Source organism: Pleurodeles waltl, chromosome 2_2 (assembly GCF_031143425.1).
Source record: "Pleurodeles waltl isolate 20211129_DDA chromosome 2_2, aPleWal1.hap1.20221129, whole genome shotgun sequence".
Classification (NCBI taxonomy): Eukaryota; Metazoa; Chordata; class Amphibia; order Caudata; family Salamandridae; genus Pleurodeles; species Pleurodeles waltl.
In genome coordinates, this window is record NC_090439.1 from 821,954,061 (window position 1) to 821,976,793 (window position 22,733).

The following is a 22,733-nucleotide window of genomic DNA, read 5'->3' on the forward strand; positions in this document are numbered from 1 at the left end:
AATAGCATCAATCATCATAAGAGCAAGTGATTTCCCCTCACCATGACCTTTCGTTCATGAATAACCACACCTTTATATAAAAGTTACAATGCTTATTTCCCTATATTAACAATGCTAATATCACGTAACTTAGTCTCAAAATCAAATGATAAGCATACAGAAACAATACTGGTTGCCCAAATCTTCTAAAGATTCAAAATTTAATCAAGGCTTGGACCACTACACATTCTAAGGTTACAGTACAAATCAATGGCAAGAATAACTGCGCAAGAGAAATGGCATACATTTAGAGTCAGCAAAGAAAAGACATCTACTGTTATTATGTGTAGCAAATACCATCAGTGAGAACCCTAACTAACTTTCAGATTAGAATCGCATGTTTGGACTTCATGCAAAACAATTTAGTCAACATGAATTAGGAAAAACATCTAACTATAGCTCTGTCAAAATTAGCAGTTGGTACCTCGGGACAAAAGCACATAGACATAATCATCATGAACATTGTCTTATACTTTGCCTCAGTATGGTTCAGCAAGCTGTGACAGTCTTCGTCAATGAGACATCGGTCTGGTCAGCAAGGTATTGGAATTCAGCATTAAAGTTCAGGAAAGTAAAGTCTCTTCATACGGTTTGGAAAGAATAATATCTAAACCCTCAAGAAGAATGGGTAGAATGGCCTCTCTGGGCAGTTCAAAAGAATAGGGCTAATGGTGCATCTCCTCTCTTCCCTTTGAAGTCTCTCAGAGAATTTCAAGAGCCGGATCGTAAAGCGATCCGGCTTTAGAAATGCCCACTAGACACCAGGGATATTTTCTAAAAATGAAACTGGCACAAGGGGAGCGACCCCTTGGGCAAGGGTCGCTCCCCAGGGGTGGGACAATATTTTGCAAGGCCTTTTCTGCCCCCCCAGAGGTAGATCGGCCTATTGTTGTTAGGCCGATCTGCCCCTGGGGGGGGGTAGCAGAATCCATTAGGCACCAGGAATCATTTTTTTTTTCTGTTTTTGTTTTGTTAGAGTTGGGGAGCCACCCCTTAAGCAAGGGTCGCTCCCTAGGGGGCAAATTATATTTAGGCCATTTCTACCCCCCTTGGGGGCAGATCGGCCTATTTTTATGAGGCCAGTCTGCCCCCCTGGGGGGCAGAAACCACTAGACACCAGGGAGTTGTTTTTTTTATGGCAAATTCACGGAAGGGGAGCGACCCCTTAGGCAAGGGTCGCTCCCAGGGGGGAAATGTATTTTAGGCCATTTCTGCTCCCCCTGGGGGCAGATTGGCCTATTGTTATTAGGCCCATCTGCCCCAAGGGGGGGCAGAAACCTCTAGGCACCAGGGATTCGGTTTTTTTGGGGGGGGGTTTTAGAGGTCGGGAGCGACCCCTTAGGCAAGGGTTGCTCCCCTGGGGGGCAAATTGTATTTAGACAATTTCTGCCCCCCTTGGGGGCAGATCGGCTGATTTTTGTTAGGCCAATCTGCCCCCAAGGGGTGCAAAAACCACTAGGCACCGGGGATCTATCTTTTTGCGCCAATTTCACGCAAGAGGAGCGACCCCTTAGGCAAGGGTCGCTCCGGGGGGGGCAGATCAGCCTATTGTTATTCGTCTGATCTGCCGCCAGGGGGGGCAGAAACCTCTAGGCGCCAGGGATAAACAAATTTAGGGTTTGTTTTTTGTTTTGTTTTGTTTTTTAGAGGTGGGGAGCGACCCCTTAGGCAAGGGTCGCTCCCCTGGGGGGCAAGTTGTATTTAGACCATTTCTGCTCCCCTTGGGATTCTGGGTAACAGAACCTGGTCAGACCCCCACAAGTCACCCCATCTTGGATTCCCCTAGATGTCTAGTTTTCAAAACTGTGCAGGTTTACTAGGTTTCCCTAGGTGCCGGCTGAGCTAGAAGCCAAAATCCAGAGCTAGGTACTTTGCAAAAAACAGCTCTGTTTTCTTTGTGAAAATGTGATGTGTCCACGTTGTGTTTTAGGGCAGTTCCTGTCGCGGGCTCTAGGCCTACCCACGAAAGTGAGGTACCATTTTTATCGGGAGACTTGGGGGAACGCTGGGTGGAAGGAAATTTGTGGCTCCTCTCAGATTCCAGAACTTTCTGTCACCGAAATGAGAGTAAAAAGTGTTTTTTTAGCCAAATTTTGAGGTTTGCAAAAGATTCTGGGTAACAGAACCTGGTCAGAGCCCGACAAGTTACCCCATCATAGATTCCCCTAGGTGTCTAGTTTTCAAAACTGTGCAGGGTTGCTAGGTTTCCCTAGGCGCCGGCTGAGCTAGAGGCCAAAATCCACAGCTAGGCACTATGCAAAAAACAGCTCTGTTTTCTCTGTGAAAATGTGATGTGTCCACGTTGTGTTTTGGGGTGGTTCCTGTGACGGACGCTAGGCCTACCCACGCAAGTAAGGCACCATTTTTATCAGGAGACTTGGGGGAACGCTGGTGGAAGGAAATTTGTGGCTCCTCTCTGATTCCAGAACTTTCTGTCACCGAAATGAAAGGAAAAAGTGTTTTTTGGGCCAAATTATGAGGTTTCCAAAGGATTCTGGGTAAAAGACCCTGGTCAGAGCCCAACAAGTCACCCCATCATAGATTCCCATAGGTGTCTAGTTTGCAAAACTGTGCATGTTTGCTAGGTTTCCCTGGATGCCGGCTGAGCTAGAGGCCAAAATCCACAGCTAGGCACTTTGCAAAAAACAGCTCTGTTTTCTTTGTGAAAATGTGATGTGTCCACGTTGTGTTTTGGGGCAGTTTCTGTCACGGACACTAGGCCTACCCACGCAAGTGAGGTACCATTTTTATCAGGAGACTTAGGGGAACACAGAATAGCAAAACAAGTGTTATTGCCCCTTGTCTTTCTCTACATTTTTTCCTTCCAAATGTAAGACAGTGTGTAAAAAAGACGTCTATTTGAGAAATGCCCTGTAATTCACATGTTAGTATGGGCACCCCGGAATTCAGAGATGTACAAATAACCACTGCTTCTCAACACCTTATCTTGTGGCCATTTTGGAAATACAAAGGCTTTCTTGATACCTATTTGTCACTTTTTATATTTCAGTAAATTAATTGCTATATACCCGGTATAGAATGAAAACCCCTTGCAAGTTGCAGCTCATTTATTGGCTCTGGGTACCTAGGGTTCTTGATGAACCTACAAGCCCTATATATCCCCGCAACCAGAAGAGTCCAGCTGGTATAAAGGTATATTGCTTTCAAAACTCTGATATCGCAGGAAAAAGTTACAGAGTAAAACGTGGAGAAAAATGGCTGTTTTTTTTCACCTCAATTTCAATATTCTTTTAATTCAGCTGTTATTTTCTGTAGATAACACTTGTAGGATCTACACAAATGACCCCTTGCTAAATTCAGAATTGTGTCTACTTTTCAGAAAGTTTTAGCTTTCTAGGATCCAGCATTGGTTTCCCACCCATTTCGGTCACTAACTGGAAGGAGACTGAAAGCACAAAAAATAGTAAAAATGGGGTATGTCCTAGTAAAATGTCAAAATTGTGTTGAAAATTGGGTTTTCTAATTCAAGTCTGCCTGTTCCTGAAAGCTGGGAAGATGGTGATTTTGCCACCGCAAACCCCTTGTTGATGCTATATTCAGGGGAAAAAACACAAGCCTTCTTCTGCAGCCCTTTTTTTCCATTTATTTTTTAAAAAACAATTTTTTTGCTGTATTTTGGCTAATTTCTTGGTCTCCTTCAGGGGAACCCACAAAGTCTGGGTACCTCTACAATCCCTAGGAAGTTGGGAAAAAAAGGACTCAAATTTGGTGTGGGTAGCTTATGCGAACAAAACGTTATGAGGGCCTAACCACGAACTGCCCCAAATAGACAAAAAAAGGCTCTGAACAGGAGGGGAAAAGGCCTGGCAGCGAAGGGATTAAAGAATTGCACGTTTACGTTTAGTCCAATGAAAGTAGAATCCCAAATCTAAGAATTTGCAAGACCACTGTTCAAATGTCGATGATTGGCTCCTCTTCTCCTGTTCCCGTCACTGGGCTCCTCAGGTAACAAAATTGTATCAGCTTATACTCCAGTCAGTGCATTCACTGTCTGCTTCTGAAAAGGTCATCTTTACAAACACTAAGTTCTACAATGTATCCCTAGCTAGTACAACATATTCTAGCAAGCAATTCTCATGTGAAAGAAATCTAGTTACTAACATTCGGTCCAGCAATGGAAAATCACAATTTAATTCTCTAGCCGGCCATTTTATAATTCACCTGAACAATGGAGCTTGACCTGAGGCCATGCAACTATGCCCAAGACCTCGCTAAATTAAGGCCTATAATCAATAAAGCAAATACATAATACATAACCATTAATATGCCATACTACTACATTAATCCAAACTTAAGCACAACATTTTACATTAATAGGCTGGTAATAAGTACATTTCATGATCATTAGGGTCACTCAAGTAGGCACATTTTCAAATGTGTGTATTATTTCCTACGTTAACTCATTTTCTATGCAAATTCAACTCTCAGAATGCATGACTATTCATTAGTAAACATCCGTGTTAACATTACTGCCTACTCACCCTGAAGCTTCCACCTCAATTTGCGAACGGCAAGTTGTGCCAAGAGTACTCCATCCCTTATCAACGGTTTCTGACTGGTATTGCGACTGCAAACCATTAATACAAAGGATACCAATTTGGTGTTTGGAATGGACTTCCAAAAGACGCCCCTTCCTTCCAAATACCGTTGCTAAAGACATTTTGCAATTCGGGCACTTCCCCAAATTGGAAAACATCTGTAGTACATTAAAAAAAAACGTTTTGCCAGTCTCAAAACCCTCTTATCAATAGAATGGTATGGTTTGAAACAAGTAAGAAATGTAATACATCTGGGCCTTTCTGCCTAATATGCATGGACTTCATGCCATAAATGCATGGACTTCATGGGTCACCAGAGGTCGCAGCTGCGACCCCTGACTTGCCCCTTCCGACACCTTGCACTGCGTTTGTGACCCCTGGCCTCAGAGGTGGCAAAATCATTGCCAGGGCAGCTTTGTTGGGACTCCACCTCCTGGTTTACAGTCAGTTTTCTTTTATTACATTAATAGCAAATAGTATTATTTTATTCACTATTAGTGCAATAGAAATTAAGTACAATAGTTAGAATATGACCCTCTTTGGGGGCTGACATAAGTAAAAACACTTACATTTATTTTGTGTTCATGCTTGTGGGTGAGAGTGTGCTCATGAAAAAGAGTGTGTGTGTGAGTGAATGTGTGTATGTGTAAGCATGTGTGTGTGACTCAAGTAAAGATGAAATGGAGTGTGATGTCACATCCGCTACCCCAAGCCATTTAGTGAATTAACGTCCATGTATAAATGTTGTGTATGGTGGCATGACAAACCCATGTTTTTAATTCCAAGGATGTAAAATGGGGCAGCAAATTAGCAAAACCCCACCCACTTGACAGAAAAAACCCACCTAAGCAAGCATGGCATGTCTAGCCTTTACATCAAAGCCTAATGCTAAATTAAATCAGTTACAGACAAAGGAAAAGAGCAAGATTGCACAGTATTTTTGCAAAATTACACACATTTTAGATGACGTACATTGTTCCAGCTGTGATCATGTGAACTTTGTAGTTGAGGATGCACTTAACTTGTAGTGTTTTCTGGTGCACATCTTACATCTACAGTGCGAAATAGTTTAGTAAATCGGGTATTATGCAATATTTTAACAATTGTGCAATGCAGCAATACATATTTCCATGCCGCGCTCAGTTGCGTGAATGTAAGTAAAGCTAGGCGTAAGCGTGATAAAAGATTGTCATGTCCCGGGTAAACTGAAAATTAAATAATATGACTAATGTTTTCTAAAGATCGATGTTTACTAGTTACCACCAAGGTAAAATACCACCAATTGTAGGAGAACATATCACTTGTCAGCAAAATCCATTGCAGGGAAGTTTCCACCAGAGGTAAAATGATTTATGGCCATAACTGCATACCCACCTACTGTAGTTTCATTAATGCTGATCTATTAAGCAACACAATACTAGACAATGTTCAGTCAGCCTAGCAGTTTAAGGATTAAGGTGGAATAATCACTATAAAAAATAATGTAGATGTCACATTCCCACAAAACATAAATGCTGTTCAGACCATAAGTTGACTCGCCAGGTTCACCGTAAACTCATAATATTAAGGTGTGAAAATCACCGTAAACTCATAATATTAACTTCACAGCAAAATCTTCATATCAACCTCTTGACTAGCACTTTAAGGGGGTCATTATGAGCATGGCGTTCTGGACTGCCATGCTGGTGGTGGTGGTAATTACCGCCACCGGAATGGCGGTCCAGACCACCATATAATGATGCAGCCTAAACCCCACGGCAGAATACACAGCCACGGCCAGCGGTAAGCTGGCTGTGGCAGTGTTTTCCTATCCGCCAGGGCAGCGATGTAAGCAGCGCTGCCCTCCGGATAATGACACCCATTCCGCCAGCCTTTGCCTGGCGGTTTACACCACCAGGGAAAGACTGGCGGAATGGGTGTCTTGGGGTGATTTGGGCCCCCCCCTGGGGGCCCCAGCACTGCCTATGCAGTTGGCATAGGCAGTGCAGGGGCCCTTGTGCAGTGCCCCATTGCGCAGGTCAGTGCCCGATTTACAGGCAGTGATCTGCGCGACAGGTGCTGCTGCACCTGCAGCACACCAACATTGGCAGCGGCTCCACTTGGAGCCGCCGTCAATGTTAAAGCCCTGTTCCCTGTTGGGCCAGCAGCCGGAAACACTGTTTCTGCCTGCCGGCCCAGCAGGGAAGACATTATACGGCTGGCGGCGGGGGGCCATCGCGCTGGCGGTCTTCTGTTGACCACCTGTGCTGATCTCGGCAGTTTTTATCTAAAGATCATAATGAGGGCCTAAGTGTGTCAATCACCAGTAACACAAAACCAAATCTTCACAGAAGTCCAGGTGTGTGAATCACCACAAGATACACCAAAGACCAAGGATGCAATGTCAGAAACGTCGAATGGGTAACACATCCACTACCTGTGATGTGATGCACAAGGGCGCGTTGTCACCGCAATATGCATTGCACAGGCCTGTATGTCTGTGTGCAGCTTTCTTCTTCACATAAGCACGAGGAATGCTTTCAGAAGCTGCTGCACACATGCGATGGCTGGTTCAAGCTGCCACACACACAGGCTGGTTGGTTGAATGTTGAAGCAGCTCACAGTCAAACAGGCACGTTCTCTTCTTACTTGAATGATGCAACACATGCTGCTGAACCACCATGCTTCCTTAGTGGACTGGAGTAGAGCGCACTCCAAAACTTCTGAATACTGAACCGTTGAAAGTCTCGGGAACACCATGCAGCTGTAACTGCACTAATAAAGATGAGATTAAGGATTCAAGGATTTTACCCTTAATATATATACCACCTACATGAGAAGTGAAGTAAATCTGTAGAATCCTGAAGGACCACAGCATTCAAATTGCTCCATCAAAATGGTCTCAAGGCAAATATGAGCCAAAAGGTGTTAGAGACTGCAAAGGTTCCCAAAATAACTTCTTGTCGCTATAATATAGTAATCTCCCAATAATCCACAAGAGAAGTGTCCCAGAAAGGAAAAATAACTTTATTTTTTATTTGCAGGCTCTATCCACATCTTATCCAATAAAGTCTCAGCCACAACTATCCGTTCAATATTCCATAATCATCCATAAACACCACTGAAACATTACTCCACTCACATTCCAATCGCAATCTCAACATACCACAGTTTACTTTTCAACTCCTAATATGTTATGTTATGTTATATGTTATGTTATCTCATGTTATGACAATTTGTATGGTGCCTTCATCACCAGTGAAGCTATCCAGGCACCTGGGCAGGTATGTAGGCATGTGGTCCTTTTAGAGTTATTCCAAAAGCCAGGTCTTCAGCCTCTTGTGGAATTCAGGAAGTAATGAGGAGGCTCTTATGTGCTAAGGAGGCCATTCCATGTTTTAGTGTGATGTAGGAGAATGAGCTGCTCCTGCTCTGTTTTTGTAAATGTGGGGAATGTGCGGGGTTGAGTGTTCAGTAGAGCATAGGTATCTTGCATGGTGGTGAAAGTGTATGCAGCTGTACCAGTATGCTATTCCACTGTTGTGTAAGACTTTGTATATGTGTGCGAAAAGTTTCCTTTGCCTGTACTTGTGAATGGGGAGCCAGTGGAGCTCCTTGACGTGTGGTGCAATGTGGATGCAGCATGGGAGGTTGAGCATGAGCCTTGTGGAAGCATTCCTGATGGTGTAAACTCTGTTTAGGAGTTGCTTGAAGATTCAGGAATAGGATGAGTTGCAGTAGTAGAGCCTGCTTGTTAAGAGGGCTTATGTGACTATCCATCTGGTGTTCTGTGGCAGCCTCTTGAAGATCTTTTGTAGAATGTGTATGATGTGGAAGCAGGAGGTGCTCACTGTGTTGAAGTGTGCCACCATATTGAGCTTATTGTCTAGGATAATCCTAACATTACTTGTATAGTTGGCGGATGTTGGTGTTTGTCCTAGTGTTGACGGCCACCATGTGGATTCCCATGGGGAGGTCTTATTTCTGTAGACCAGTATATCCATCTCGTCAGAACTGAGATTTAAGCAGTTGGTTCTCATCCACCCTGCTTCCATGGTCACGCAGTTTGTGAAGTTAGTTCTGGGGATGGTTGTCTTGTCCTTCAAAGAGATGTTGAGTTGGGTGTCATTGGCATTGGAGGTGATGGTAATCCCTTGGAATCTGATGGTGTTGGCGAGAGGTATCATGTAGACATTGAACTGGGTGTGGCAGAAGGATGATCCCCAGGGGACTCCACAGATCAGATTTTTGGTCTCTGACATGAAGGGTGGCAGTCTGACCATTTGGGTTCTTTCCATAAGGAAGCAGCAGATCTAGTTGAGTATGGATCCTTAGACGCCAATCATGTGGAATCTTCTGATGAAAGTTTTGTGGGAGACAGTTTCCAAAGCAGCAGATAGGTCGAGCAGGGTGAGGGCCACTGTTTCTTCTCAGTCCAGGATTGTCCAGATGTCATTGATGGCCACAATGAGTGTTGTTTTGATGCTGTGGCTGTTTCTGATTGGGTGTTGTCCAGCCGGTAGTAGCTCTCGAGGTGGGTTGGGAGTTGCTTGTTGATGGTCTTCTTTGGCTGGGTATGGTAGTAGGCAGGTGGTGAGGAACACATTGGCTTCTGCATGTTTCGTGTTATCTGGTAATGTGAAGGTAGTGTTGGAGATTTTAATGATGTGAGTGAGGGTGGTGATGATTGGTGGCGTTCCCATGATGTAGTAGTGATGGGGGTATCAATCCATTCGAGCTCCATTGTGGATGGTCCACATGATTGTCACTATGTTGTCTCTGGTGAGTGTTGCCCATTCAGTCATGTGGCCAATTTAATTGGAGTTGTGTAGGTTGGCAATGAGTTCACTATGGTCAGGTTGCTGTGTGCAGTTGCTGTAGATGTTTACAATTTTTCAGTGGAACAAGTTTGAGGCTGGGGGAATGGTGATGAACTTGATGATACAGAAGATCTACTTGCAGCTCTCTGACCTTTCTTCGATGTGTCTCTTAGTGGATAGTAGCATTTGAGTGCAGCCTTGTAGATGGTTTATTAGTGGTTTCATGGTTGGCTCTCCCCATCCTCTCTAGCTGTTTCAGTGTCCTTTGGTGCCTTGAAGGTCTTCTGTGTTCCAGCTGGTGTGCTTTTTCATTCTTCATTGCTTTCTAAGCTTGATGGGTTAGAGGGAGTCCGGACAGTTCTTAATCCAGTTGTTGAAGTCAGTGATGTCTTTTTTGAGGTTGTCTGTGGGTTTGGGTTGATCCGTGCTGAAGACTCTAAGTGAATCATCTGAGGTTTTTTCCCCAGTGTCAGTTTGTCAGACTGGTGCTGGTGGTATGCTGACTTGTGGTGTGTTGATTTGGAGATGGATGATGGAGTGATCGGTCCATGTGAGTGGCGAAATGGAGTTGTATTTGATGCTGTCGCTAGTGGTGAAGGACTGGACAAGTATGTGTCCTGCGGTATGTGTTGGTGCTGAGACAAACTGGGCAAGTCTAATGCTGCCCGGGCTTTTGAGGAGTGCCATGGAGCAGGGGTCAATTCTGTCTCCTAGGTGACAGTTGAGATCTCTGAAAAGTATGTATGCTTTGGAGTGGATGGTGAATGTAGTAATGAAGTCAGTGATGAGCCTGGTGAAAGTGGCTTCTGGTCCAGGTGGTTGGTAGACAAGGGTTACATTCAGGGGGAGGTTTTCAGAGATGTGCAGCTTGAAGTGCAGATGCTCTATGAATAGGGGGGCGTTCTATGTGGATGTTGAGCATTTAACGGATTCCTTGTAGATGAGTCCAAGTCCTCCTCCTGGCTTGTGAGTGCAGCTTTGGTGTGCGATATTGCGCCCTTCTGAGATTGCCCTGGTGATATTAGGTGCTAAAGTAGAGTTGAGTCAGGTTTCAGAGAGGAAGAGGAGGTACTGTGTGTGTCGCTGCTGAGCAGGTCCCATATTCCAGTTGTGTGTTTGCTGAGCAAACTTGTGTTGAGTAACATACATTCAAGTGAGTGTTGTCGTGCAAATTTGCTGTGAGAAGTGGTGTTGGATGGGGCATTAATGGTGTTACTGATGTTAATGTGGGGTGTGTGAGTGGTAAGCTGCTGGAGAACCCGCAGTGGGTGCAGGTGAAAGAGATGCATCCCGAGTTGAGCAATAAAAGAATTGTGCAGGGTATCACTGGGAGGTGATCTGACCAGGGTTCTTAGTGCTAGGCATGGTCCAGGGCATGTGGGCAGAGACGGACTTGCCTTCAGCATGCCAGTGGTACACATACAGCATGTGTATGCTACTCGGCCCTGCAGTGGCCACAAATGAGTAGGTCCTGGAAAAGGAGGAGCACAGGGGCAATAGACATGCGAAAAAGAGGTGGGAAGGAGAACCTGGCAGGAGCCCAGGTAAGAGTCAATGGAAGGTGGGCAAAATCCATGGAGGGGGTTGGGGGCCTGCAGGGAGTGCAACAGAGGTTGCAGAAGGCCTGACGTGAAGTGAGGATGCATACAAGTGAGAGAAAATGCACAAAATAGCACAACATAGCACAAAATAGCAAAAAACAAGTAACCCAAAGCTGACAGGCACAAGGGATGAAAACAGATACCAGAGGATCAGTGGGAGCTGAAAGGAGCGAGATGGGAGGCTTGAGGCAATGCAGCTGGTTCCAGAAGGGTCTTGATTGGTCATTGGACATGTCCAGGATAGTGGGAGGCTGGATCTAGACACATGAGCAATGGGGTTACAATGCAGCTGCCATTATATAGGCCTTAGGAGGGGGGAACAGCGCAGGGGCAGTGAATGGGGCTACCTCGGTGTCAGAAGAAGCGGGGAGAAAGAGAACATAGCAGGAGTGCAGACAAGGAGCGGGAGGTCAGAAAAAGGACAGGGTTGTGAGGGCTGTGAGGAGCAAAACAGAGGTGGCAGAGGGTCTGACATGGAGTGAGAAAGCCCAAAAGTGAGAAAAAAGCGCAAAAGCACAAAATAGCACAAAGAAGCACGAAATAGCATAGAGGAGCACAAAAGCAAGCAGCACAAAGCTGACAGGCACAAAGAGAGGAAACAGAGAGCAGAGGAACAGAGACATCTGAAAGGAGTGAGATGGGAGCCAAGATGCAATGAAAAGAGATCCAAAAGGACCTTGATTAGTCAGAGCACATGTCCAGATAAGTGGGGGGCTCAGCTTGTATTCCTTATCCAAGTGTGAGAGATGGAGAGGATCGTTTTGGTGATTTTCTACTCCAGTGGCCAGCACTATGAAATCTTTGAAAGCCTGAGAAGAACCCTGTTTCCTACTACTGATTTTTGCATTGTTCTGATTTTCTGTGGCTGTCTGTGCAGCAATGAGCTTTATATGTGTCTTCTTTACTTCATGCGCCCACCTTTTTTATTTCTGTTCCATTCTATCCTGTTATCCTAAATTTCTAGACTTTCTCTGTTGGGAAGCGTTATCAAGGAACTCAGTTAATAAATCTTTATGTGCTGTGAAAAAGCTGCTGTTGATTGGATTTTCAGTATCACAAGGAAACTCATGCACTGAGGTAAGCACTTTTGTCTGAAGAGATCCAAAGAAAAACAGATTCCTAATCAAGAATGCTTTCTCTTTATTGGATACTTGTTTGATGAGAGAAGCTTTGCTTTGAGGAAAACAACAATTGTGTTATGGATTTCCTTTCCTCATATTTCCTGAACAATATATAAGAATCCTATATTTTGGAAGACAATTTCCTTTTTTGGGGTGGAAATATTTTCAAGACATTTATTGAAGGTATCAGTGGTATTACACATATATTTTTTGATAATTTTTTAATATAACATATACATATAGTCCGCTAACATCTCATACACTTGTAATTTCAGGTCTCTTTCTCTGCTGTCCCTTTCCCTCCTCCTTCCCCTCACTTGGCATCTCAGGGGTCCTGTGTCAGATTCAATGAGGAGCCCAGTGGTGCATGGAGGTGGGTCCATTCTTAGTATCGTGCCATTCCTGAGAAGTGTTGGATTATTTCTTGACAACCCTGCCCATCCTGTCAGACAGTCTTTACTCCGTCAAGCTTGTAGGGATAGACTACATCAGAGAGGAAGTAGTCTCTGGTATCTCCAAACCAATGGTCTGACTGATTCTAAATCCGGCATGTGGACCATAATGTTGGCAGGGAGGGAACTTCATCACTGTTGCAATGGAGTTCCCTCCCTGACAGCATTTACATTAGGTCCTTAGTGTCCCAGTTTTTATTTCTTTGTTGACACCCTGCTCTCTGGATTTACAAGGCCACCCTAGGTGTATACTATTAACATGTGAAATATTTTTTTAGATTGCCAAAGCACTTTTCCCTTTTTCCTGTCACAGTTCAGTGGTGCTCCCAGCAGCCTTATATTTTTATAATATAAGATGCTGATGTAAATGCACACTGAGACCTGCATATGACATTTAACTTCTGTGACACTAATTTTCAACTTTCTTGCATGAACACTTTCTCCTAGCAAGTCACGTAATGCAAACACCTCCTGATAACAAGGCAGAGTTTGTTGGGCCTTCCAAAACTCAAGCTTCGCTTTATTGACTGTCCTTTTAAACCACTTCACCATTAAGAGGCCCTCCAATACACAGCATTTATATGGCTGCTGTTAGAATGTGGGTTGCTGGTTCACTTGGGTGTGAGCTGTGGTCAAGTAGCAACCACAATCCTAGCCAGGGTAAGGCACAAGCAACCCCAAATTAACCTGTGCTTACCACCTGGTAGCACAGAGCAGTCAGGCTTAACTTAGAGCCAAAGTGTAAAGTAATAGTGCAACACTTCAAACAGTAAAACAGCGAGACACCACTCAAAAAGGATCCTATGCCCGGTTAGAAAAATAGAATATGTAAACAAATAAAACAAGACAGGATTGACAAAAATCCAATAAGTGGAAGTTGAGTTATTCATTTTTAAAGATTAAACTGTAAAATAGTATTTAGAAGCAAAAAGCGCCAACCAGAGTTATCTGGTCACACTAGACCAGGACAGATGGAGAAGTTCAGATCAACAGAAATGGAGTGTGGGCTGGCTACATGGAACCAATTAAGCCCACTGAACCAGAGTATCTCAAATCTGAGTAGTGGAGCATTATATCAGCCCCACACCACACAGTAGAGGGAATGTGTTGCTTTTCTCCAAACAACAGCGGGAATGCGTTGGTTCCAAGATGCAGTGAGTCTGTGGTGCGAGTTCCCAATGTGTCAATCTCAAGGATGTGTTGGGCAGTCGAGGTGATGCATCGGATCTGATGAATACAGAGCTGTGATGCGGAGTTGCAGTGTCATCGTAGAGGTTGTAGTTGACAGGGATGCGGGGACCTAGCACAGAGAAAAATGATGCAGTATTGGTCCAAAGGTCATACGTTGATTTCGCGATGAGAGGAACAGTGGCAATGTGCTTCTTGTTGTGTCATTTCTGACCTACATAGTAAAGGTGATGCATCAATTTTCTCCATGGACCAGCAGAGATGCGCTGGTTCTGCTCCCACAGCAGAGGGTGCATCAGTTCTGCTAGAGCAAAGCACCTCAGACACATTTCCAAGGATCCAGGACTGAAGTGACACAACATGGCGGGGCAAACTCAAAGTGAGTAGAAACTAGGTGCAGGAGCAGGGTCGTTGGAAGTCTTTTCTCTCCCTAAGACATTTGATCAGGAGGCCAACCAACTAGCCCTTGGAGTCACTATGCTTTCTGGGGTGGAGAGATGCAGATCCAGTCCTTCTCACTACAAGCAAGAGGGCAGCAGGCACAGGCCAGCACAGCAGGAGTCTATCAAAGCAACAATCCAGCAGAGTGGCAGGCCTTCAGAAGCACAGCAATCCTTCTTCATGGTAGAGCATCCACAGGTCCAGAAGTGTACTGAAGTGATAGTGTCTGAGGCCCAGTATTTATACTTTGGCGCCCTGGTTCTGGTAGGTGGGAGATGCTTCTAGACAGTGGCTTTGAATTGCAAGTAATCCCTTTCCTCCCCTGCCCTTGCTCCAAGCTGGCTGGAGTGGCAATACAGGGGTGTTAAGTCCAATGATGGGTGGACAGGATAAAATCTATTGAGATGCAAGTGAGGGTGTGTCCAACTCATCCCTCCCATCCTGCCCAGGATGACCCATTAAGTCACACCTAAGCTCTTATTGTATGTGGCCGGCTAAGAGGAATACACAAAGCCCAACTGCCAACTACACCCACTCATGTGACCAGAGACAGGCTGTAGACACCAAGGGGGTCATTCTAACCCTGGCGGTCCAAGACCGCCAGGGCTAAAATGACGGGGGCACCGCCAACAGGCTGGCGGTGCCCCGCTGGGCATTCTGACCGCGGCGGTTCAGCCGCGGCCAGAAAGGGAAAACCGGCGGTCTCCCGCCGGTTTTCCGCTGCCCAATTGAATCCTCCATGGCGGCGCAGCTCGCTGCGCCGCCATGGGGATTCTGACAGCCCATACCGCCGTCCTGTTCATGGCGGTTCGCCCGCCAGGAACAGGATGGCGGTATGGGTTGTCGTGGGGCCCCTGGGGGCCCCTGCAGTGCCCATGCCAATGGCATGGGCACTGCAGGGGCCCCCGTAAGAGGGCCCCACAAAGAAATTCACTGTCTGCATTGCAGACAGTGAAATTCGCGATGGGTGCCACTGCACCCGTCGCACCTTCCCACTCCGCCGGCTCAATTCTGAGCCGGCGTCCTCGTGGGAAGGGTGTTTTGCACTGGGCTGGCGGGCGGCCTTTTGGCGGTCGCCCGCCAGCCCAGTGCAAAACCCAAAATACCCTCAGCGGTCTTTCGTCCGCGGAGCGGTATTTTGGAGGGGGGAAGTCTGGCGGGCGGCAAGGGAGCAGAAGCCACCAAGAGGTGAGGGAATATGTATTTTTTTTGTTCCCCTTAGTTTTTTTGTGCTGGGGGTGTCCCCTTTCGCCCCCTTTGGCAAGGGTCGCCCCTCCCTAAACAGGGTACAGAGCTGTTGACCATTTAGATGGGCCTATTTTTTTAGGCCCATTTACCCCCAAGGGGTGCAGAAGCCACTTAGACACCAGGGACAATTTCTAAGTTCTTGGTGGCGGGGTGTTTGTCAACTGGCGAAGTATTTGTAATTGTGATTATAACAGTTTATTTCTTCTTTTTTTCTAGTTTAAAGCTTTTGCTTCCTTTGCTGTGGATCCTTGTGGTTTGGCAGTAGTTGTCCTGCGGTTGGCATAGTTGCATGTTTTAGGTAAGTAAAAGCAATTTACTCCAAAGGAGTATTGTTGACATGCATGAATGACATGTTTGTAGGTGGTGTACTAAATGCAGAATTGTGTGTGAAATTGTCCTTAGATTTGAGCACTATGATATTTGTGTTGTCAGATGTCTAATTTGCTTTTTTTCTTTTTAGTGGGATATCATTGGTGATTGCTGTGTCTGTGCAGAGTAGTTGCTGGTGAGTAGCTTTTTCAGGCAAGTGAGTGGTATAGTTTATTAGTACATAACTCTTTGTGATAAAGCTACGTTTTGTTTATTACTTATTTTAGTGCTGGTTGTTGTTGGCAATCCATTTGTTGTTAGAAAGGATCATGGCTAGCCGCAGAGTGACCGCTCAGCAGGTTGTTGGCATGCTTTTTGAGTCGTCTTCAGACCATGATTATGAGACTGAATCTGCATCTGAGGCAGAGGAGGATGGGGTTGATAAGGAAGCCGTCACTGGCAGTGAGTTTTCTGTCCAAGAGGATTCTTCTGATGAGGAAGCCACTCTCAGTGCAGATGAAGGGCCAGTTTTAGAGGAGGACATTGATATGCCAAGAGTGCAGCAGCCTGGGGCTGAAGGGTTTCCCATTAGAAGACCTGACACCTGGATTGCCTCAAACATGGAGCAACCACAGTTACCTGCATTTACTGGTCTCCCAGAGTGTAGAGTCAATACGGGAAACGTTTTGCCTGTGAATTTCTTTTACTTTTTTATGGACGATGTATTTTTGGAAGAGATTGTGGAGCAGACTAATTTGTATGCGGAGCAAGATTTCAGGGACAACGCTGCCATACTTAGGCCTCAGTCAAGAGCCACTCAGTGGGTTCCCACATATCTGGAAGAGATGAAAAGGTTTTTAGGTTTGACTTTTTTGATGGGGCTGATAAAGAAGCCGTCACTGGCTTCTTATTGGTCTACTAGTCCCTTGATGGCAACGGCTATATTTCCTGCAACTATGACACATAATCGCTATTTGCTTCTTCTTCGTATGCTGCATTTTGTAGACAATGCTTTAGGCTTGCCACGAGATCACCCTGATTGTGACCGTCTTTTTAAGATTAGGCCTGTCCTTGATCATTTTGTAGATCTGTTTTCAGAGGTCTATGTTCCAGACAAAGAGGTAAGTGTGGACGAGTCTTTGGTCCTTTTCAAGGGGTGTTTAGTTTTTAAGCAGTACATTCCTAGTAAGAGGGCAGGGTATGGAATTAAATTGAATATACTGTCAGAAAGTAGTACAGGATACGTGTATAATTTCCAGGTCTATACTAGTAGGGATTCCAGAATTGACCGTCCTGGTTGTCCGCCCACTTTTGGAGTTAGTGAAAACATTGTGTGGGAACTTGGTAGACGACTGTTCAACAAAGCTCACTATTTGTATGTAGATAATTTCTACACTGGAGTGCAGTTGTTCAAGGAGTTGTTTAGAGTGGACACTGTTGCTTGTGGCAAAATCCGTTCTAACAGGAAAGGCTATCCAAGGGAGCTTGTCTGTAAAAAGAGGACAGTGCAGTGCCTTGCGGAATAATGTGCTGCTAGCTCTGAAATTTTCAGACAGGAGGGATGTGTACATGCTATCTACCATCCATGATGAGAGTACTTCCCCTGTGACTGTTTGGGGTCAGGTTGCCGAAGTGCACAAACCTGCATGCATTTTGGACTACAATAGGCACATGGGTGGTGGTATAAAAAGTTGGCCCTACACTTATTTAATTTGGCAACTTTTAATGCTTTTATTGTGTTCAAGGATTGTTCACCTGAGTCAAGAATGAAATTGGTTACATTTCAGGAGTCAGTGATAGAGAGCCTTATTGTGTTGGAACAGTCAATAGTTCCTAGAGCAGCAGTGGTGGAGGATATGGCTCAATTGAAAGTTTGCCACTTTCCAGATCACATTCCTCCCACTCCCAAAAAAGACTTGCCCACTAAGAAATGTAGAGTATGTGCCCAAAGAGGTATCCGGAGGGACAGCCGGATGTACTGCCCCGATTGCCCTTCAAAGCCAGGGCTGTGTGTGGCCGGCTGTTTTAGAAGTTACCACACGAAAAAAACTTATTGGGAAATACCATTAGCGTAAACTGCCTATTTTATATTTTCATGTGTTCAGTTTCACAGTTGGCATTACTGTAATGTATTTAGTTAGAGCTTTTCTGTTTGTAGTTTTGTACTTATTTTATAATTAGTTAGTGGTTTCTTTGTTGTTTACAAACAAATAAAAAGTGATGGCAGTGTGCGTGGGGTGGCGCTTGGCTGGCGGTGTGCGTGGGGTGGTGCTTGGCTGGCGGTGTGTGTGGGGTGGCACTTGGCTGGCAGTGTGCGTGGGGTGGTGCTTGGCTGGCAGTGTGCGTGGGGTGGCGCTTGGCTGGTGGTGTGCATGGGGTGGCGCTTGGCTGGCGGTGTGTATGGGGTGGCGCTTAGCTGGCGGTGTGCGTGGGGTGGCGCTTGGTTGGCAGTGTGCGTGGGTTGACGCTTGGCTGGCAGTGTGCTTGGGGTGGCACTTGGCTGGCAGTGTGCGTGGGGTGGTGCTTGGTGGCGCTTGACTGGCAGTGTGCGCGGGGTGGCGCTTGGCTGGTGGTGTGCATGGGGTGGCGCTTGGCTGGCAGTGTGTATGGGGTGGTGCTTAGCTGGCGGTGTGCGTGGGGTGGCGCTTGGTTGGCGGTGTGCGTGGGTTGAGGCTTGGCTGGCAGTGTGCTTGGGGTGGCACTTGGCTGGCAGTGTGCGTGGGGTGGCGCTTGACTGGCGGTGTGCGCGGGGTCCACACACTCCCATCAGCTAGTGTGACTTTTCTATCAGGCATGTGGGTGTATGTAAGTGATGGGCCCTTGAGTGGGGCTATCTGTCAATGCGAGTGTTGTAATGTGCTGAGCCTGTGGCTGGCGGCATGAATGTTCTTGTGCATGTCATGTATGAAAGATGTGTGAATGGACTGTAAAACGGTTGGTGCCTTGACACGGCTTTACAGCTCATGAGCTGTGAGTCATTTGTTCAGTTTTTTGGCCTTTCAGTTATTAACAGCGCATTTCACTTTTGTGAAATCTCTTGTTAATAAAATTTGATCTACTGATCAATCACTCACCCTCGTGCCAAATTCAACCAGTATGTGTGGTAAAAATGACAAAACCTGCTCCGCTGTAATCAGGTATTGCAGCACACTTGTGACATGCTAGGTGTCTCAGGTGGGACCCCGATTATGAAGCATGCCACCAACTTGGTTGGTGGGTGAGGGGTGTTTTTCACATAACCTAAGTGTGTTTCTTTTCACAATTTTAGTGTTTGGCACATCACCGACGTACGTGGACACATCAAAATGATATATTATAAAACAACCTGAGTTTTGGGTGGAGGGAGCACCTATGTTTTTGGTCCTGGGTGCGGCCTTCATCTTAGGAAACCTACTAAACCCAGACATTTTTTAAAACCAGACACTCCAAGGAGTCCAGGGAGGTATGGCTTGCGTGGATCTCAAAACATTTTCTTACCCAGACTCCTCTGCAAACCTCAAAATGTGCTTAAAAAAGCATATTTTCCAGAATTTTCTTAGTAGGAACACCGCTCCAGCAAAAAAATCCTACCCCCCAGCGTTCCCTCAGTCTCCCAAGTAAAATGACACCTCACTTGTGTGGGTCCCCAAAGCAGAGTCAGCCTAAAGATGTATAAAAGAAGAATGCATGCTTATCAACTTGCTGTGCTATCCCCGCAATCTCTACAAGTTTTTGGCCTTTTTCAGTTGCAGGCACCTGGCCCACCCACACAAGTGAGGGATCATTTTTATCAGAAGACTTGGGGCAACGCTGGGTGGAAGGAAATTTGTGGCTCCTCTCAGATTTCAGAACTTTCTGTCACCAAAATGTGAGGAAAAAGAGTTTTTTAGCCGAATTTTTAGCTTTGCAAAGGATTCTGGGTAACAGAACCTGGTGAGAGCCCCACAAATCACCCCATCTTGGATTCCGCTAGGTCTCTAGTTTTCAAAAATGCACAGGTTTGGTAGGTTTCCTCAGGTGCCGGCTCAGCTACAGGCTAAAATCCACAGGTATGCACTTTGCAAAAAACGCCTCTGTTTTCTGTGGAAAAATGTAATGTGTCCACGTTGTGTTTTGGGGGATTTCCTGTCGCAGGCACTAGGCCTACCCACACAAATGAGGTATCATTTGTATCGGGATACTTGGGGGAGCTCTGGGTGGAAGGAAATTTGTGGCTCCAATCAGATTGCAGAACTTTCTGTCACTGAAATGTGAGGAAAAAGTGTTTATTTAGGCAAATTTAGAGGTTTGCAACAGGATTCTGGGTAACAGAACCTGGTGAGAGCCCCAAAAGTCACCTCATCTTGGATTCCCCTAGGTCTCTAGTTTAAAAAAAAGCACAGGTTTGGTAGGTTTCCCAAGGTGCCGGCTGAGCTCGGGCCAAAATCCACAGGTAGGCACTTTGCAAAAAAAGCGTGTTGTTTCCATGTTGTTTCCATGTTGTGTTTTGGGACATTTCCTGTCGCAGGCACTATGCCTATCCTCACAAGTGAGGTATCATTTTTATTGGGAGACTTGGGGAAAGGCTGGGTGGAAGGAAATTTGTGGCTCCTCTCAGATTCAAGAACTTTCTATCACCGAAATGTGAGAAAAAAGTGTTTTTTTAGCCAAATTTAGAGGTTTGCAAAAGATTCTGAGTAACAGAACCTGGTGAGAGCCCCACAGGTCACCCCATCTTGGATTCCCCTAGGTTTCTAGTTTTCAAAAATGCACAGGTTTTGTAGGTTTTGTGCCGGCTTATGGCTTAGCTAAAGGCCAAAATCCACAGGTAGGCACTTTGCAAAAAACACCTCTGTTTTCTGTGGAAAAATGAAATGTGTCCACATTGTGTTTTGGGGCATTTCCTATTGTGGGCACTAGGCCTACCCACACAAGTGAGGTATCACTTTTATTGGGAGACTTGGGGGAACGCTGGGTGGAAGGAAATTTGTGACTCCTCTCAGGTTTCAGAACTTTCTGTCACCGAAATGTGAGGAAAAAGTGTTTGTTTTTTTGCCAATTTATAGGTTTGCAAAGGATTCTGGGTAACAGAACCTGGTGAGGGCCCCACAAGTCACCCCATCTTGGATTCCCCTAGGTCTCTAGTTTTCAAAAATGCACAGGTTTTGTAAGTTTTGTGCCGGCTTATGACTTAGCTACAGGCCAAAATCCACAGGTAGGAACTTTGCAAAAAACACCTCTGTTTTCTGTGGAAAAATTAAATGTGTCCACGTTGTGTTTTGGGGCATTTCCTGTTGTGGGCACTAGGCCTACCCACACAAGTGAGGTATCACTTTTATTGGGAGACTTGGGGGAATGCTGGGTGGAAGGAAATTTGTGGATCCTCTCAGGTTCCATAACTTTCTGTCGCCGAAATGTGAGGAAAAAGTGTTTTTTTAGACGAATTGTGAGCTTTGCAAAGGATTCTAGGTAACAGATCCTGGTGAGAGCCCCACAAGTCACCCCATCTTGGATTCCCCTAGGTCTCTAATTTAAAAAAATGCACAGGTTTGGTAGGTTTCCCTAGGTGAGGACTGAGCTACAGACCAAAATCCACAGATAGGTACTTTGCAAAAAACACCTCTGTTTTTTGTGGAAAAATGTAATGTGTCCACATTGTGTTTTGGGGCATATTCTGTTGTGGGCACTTGGACTACCCACACAAGTGAGGTATCATTTTTATTGGGAGACTTGGGGGAACGCTGGGTGGAAGGAAATGTATGGCTCCTCTCAGATTCTGGAACATTCTGCACCGAATTGTGAGGAAAAAGTGTTTTTTTAGCCAAATGTAGAGGTTTGCAAAGGATTCTTGGTAACAGAACCTAGTGAGAGCCACACAAAAATCACCCCATCATGGATTCCCCTAGGTCTCTAGTTTAAAAAAATGCACAGGTTTGGTAGGTGTCCCTAAGTGCCAGCTGAGCTAGGGGCCAAAATCCACAGGTAGGCACTTTGCAAAAAACACCTCAATTTTCGGTGGAAACGTAAGATGTGTCCACTTTGTGTTCTGGGGCATTACCTGTCCCGGGCACTAGGCCTACCCACACAAGTGAGGTATCACTTTTATTGGGAGACTTGGGGGGACGCTGGGTGGAAGGAAATTTGTGGCTCCTCTCAGATTCCAGAACTTTCTGTCACACAAATGTGAGGAAAAAGTGTTTTTTTAGCTGAATTTTGAGCTTTGCAAAGGATTCTGGGTAACAGAACCTGGGGAGAGCCCCACAAGTCACCCCATCTTGGACTCCCCTAGGTCTCTAGTTGCCAAAAATGCACAGGTTTGGTAGGTTTTCTTAGGTGCCGGCTGAGCTAGGGGCCAAAATCCACAGGTAGGCACTTTGCAAAACACGCCTCTGTTTTCTGTGGAAAAATGTGATGTGTCCACATTGTCTTTTGGGGCATTTCCTGTCACTGGCACTAGGCTTACCCACACAACTGAGGTATAATTTTTAGCGGGAGACTTGCGGAAACGCTGGGTGGAAGGAAATTTGTGACTCCTCTCAGATTCCAGAACGTTCTGTCACCGAAATGTGAGGAAAAAGTGTTTTTTTAACCAAATGTAGAGGTTTGCAAAGGATTCTGGGATAACAGAACCCGGTGAGAGCCCCACAGGTCACTCCAACTTGGATTCACCTAAGACTCTAGTTTTCAAAAATGCACAGGTTTGGTAGGTGTTCCTAGGTGCCAGCTGAGCTAGGGGCCAAAATCCACAGGTAGGCACTTTGCAAAAAAAACCTCAATTTTCTGTGGACAAATATGATGTGTCCACGTTGTGTTCTGGGGCATTACCTGTCCCGGGCACTGGGCCTACCCACACAAGTGAGGTATCACTTTTATTGGGAGACTTGGGGGGACGCTGGGTGGAAGGAAATTTGTGGCTCCTCTCAGATTCCAGAACTTTCTGTCACACAAATGTATGGAAAAAGTGTTTTTTTAGCAGAATTTTGAGCTTTGCAAAGAATTTGGGGTAACAGAACCTGGT